Here is a 2,209-nt window from a genome sequence, read left to right on the forward strand (position 1 = left end):
GCTTCACCAAAGCTTCATTTCACAGATTCGGGCATGAGCTCCATATCCACATGTTCTTTGTGTCTCAGAACAATAACATCAGCGACTTGCATTGCCTCTCTTCACAAGTGCTCAATGACCAATTTCACTACTATTTTTTTGCAGCGCAGTGGTGGCTTGATTCAAGCATTATACGGTGCATTGGTGTGGATGGTGCTGGTGCAGCGCAATATACAGCTGAGCCACGTTGTGTGCCGCCTCATTTGCTCAGCAAAATGACATATCCCATGGGACAGCTTTCTTGGGTGTGGTGTGAGGTTCCTGTGCCCATTTTGTGTGTGCTCTTGAAAGATGACCACAGCACTGCGCAGTGAAGACAGTGCAAGCAAGCAAGCAAGCATGGTTGGCTGGTTTGTGGAGTTTATCGTCCCAAAGTGACTTGGGCTATGAGAGACACCGTAGTGGAAGGCTCCGGATAATTTCGGCCACCTGGATTTCTTTAATGTGCACGGGCCTCTAGCATTTTGTCTCCATTGAAATCAGACTGCCACGGCTGGGACTGAACCTGCGTCTTTTGGGTAAGCAGCCAAGCACTATAACCATTGAGCCATTGCAGCGGTGCGAGTGAGCAAAGAGAACCAAGCCAACGCGAGCTGTTCTGCTGCACTGAAGTATGGCACATGCTGTGTTGCTATGCATTTCTCAAGAAGACTTGTCTGGCTATTAACTACTGCTGGTGCACAGGATTGCTGAGGAAAATCGGGGTAAGTAGTAGCTAGAATGCAGCCATGGTGCAGAGAATACCTTAGCTCAATACAGTGTGCATCAATGTGGCTGTGCGTGCAACAGGGCCAGCGTGTCAACCACCCAACTTGTAGTGGATCAACAGAGGCCAGACGTGGTGGGTGCAAAGTGAAATTTTCCTACTTTCCTGCCCAAATGTCTTCGTGCCATTTCTGGGTCCTGCATGCCAAGTGCCATAACTGAGCAAGTGCTCAGTTTCTGCGAAAATATTTCACACTTGTACGTATCACAACTCTTGAAATTTGATGGAATACGCCTGCTGGGGAGGGTAAGCTCTTGTCAAATGTGACCACTTCCATTTGGGCGAGCAAACAACGAAAGGTGAATGAGAATGACATTCTGTGTGCTGTCTTGGGAGCTCTCTCGGAAAACACCGACCATCCAGAATCGTCTGGTTTTTAACCTTTGAGTGAAAGCCTCATGTAACAATGCTGCCAAGCTATGCCTCCTCGAATGACCACTGTAAGGCTAAACTCAGGTCCAACTGCATCATGCATGGCAGACAACACAGCCAACAGTGCATGCAACCATGCATGATGGCTTCTTTCCATCACAAAATACCAAAACAAGGTGCACAGGTAGGTAATTGATAACAGTTATGTGTTTTTGTTACATTGTTTCATATAGTCATCCCCTATACTGACCAAACTGAAAGACATTTCGTGCCAGAACAACCTAGCAGGCAAAGGAGGCAGCTTCTAATAACACACATTGGGGTTTTTCAGTTGTTTCATCACACTGGTCTCATCAAACGAATGTCAAGAGAAGTGTGTGGACTCCAGTGCTGATTTAAGTATATAAATGCTGGCTTCGTGCGCTAGCGAAGACAGATACAGAACGTGCACTTAATTTGTGGCTAGAAATGTCCCCCTTTGAAATGATGCCCATGAGAGAACCAGTTGCAGCACCACCTGGCCAGCAGTGTTTCCCAGTTTAAAACATTAACAATCTCAGTGGGCTTTTTTTAGGAACTCAATATGTGAATAAATGTTACAAGTGTCGCTAACAATATGATAGGTCTGGTACAGAGGTTCTGAGCATTACAGAAGGAAGGGTTGCGTCACAGTTCACCACAACTGCCACACTGCACCAGCACCACTGCATAAAGTGGCACCCAAATCTCAACCTAAGAGGCGACTCTCCAGAGTAATGGAAACTGATCGCGCCTGCGATTCTTATGTTTACTGCCAGCACCAAAAGCAACTGCGGGAGCCAGCAACAAATCATAGTTGCCATATTTTGGACATTACGTATTCTAATGACAATAAACTGTGTCGAAGCCCAGCTTTAATAATGTTGCAGAAAACACGCACTCAAGACTGAGTACGGGCCTTGTGTGGCAGGCTTCTACAGCACTTCGCACATTGTACTGGAGGTACAGATGCCAACTTCTGCCTTGCCATACAGGTAGATACATCAAAATACT

Source organism: Rhipicephalus sanguineus, chromosome 2 (assembly GCF_013339695.2).
Source record: "Rhipicephalus sanguineus isolate Rsan-2018 chromosome 2, BIME_Rsan_1.4, whole genome shotgun sequence".
NCBI classification, from domain to species: Eukaryota; Metazoa; Arthropoda; class Arachnida; order Ixodida; family Ixodidae; genus Rhipicephalus; species Rhipicephalus sanguineus.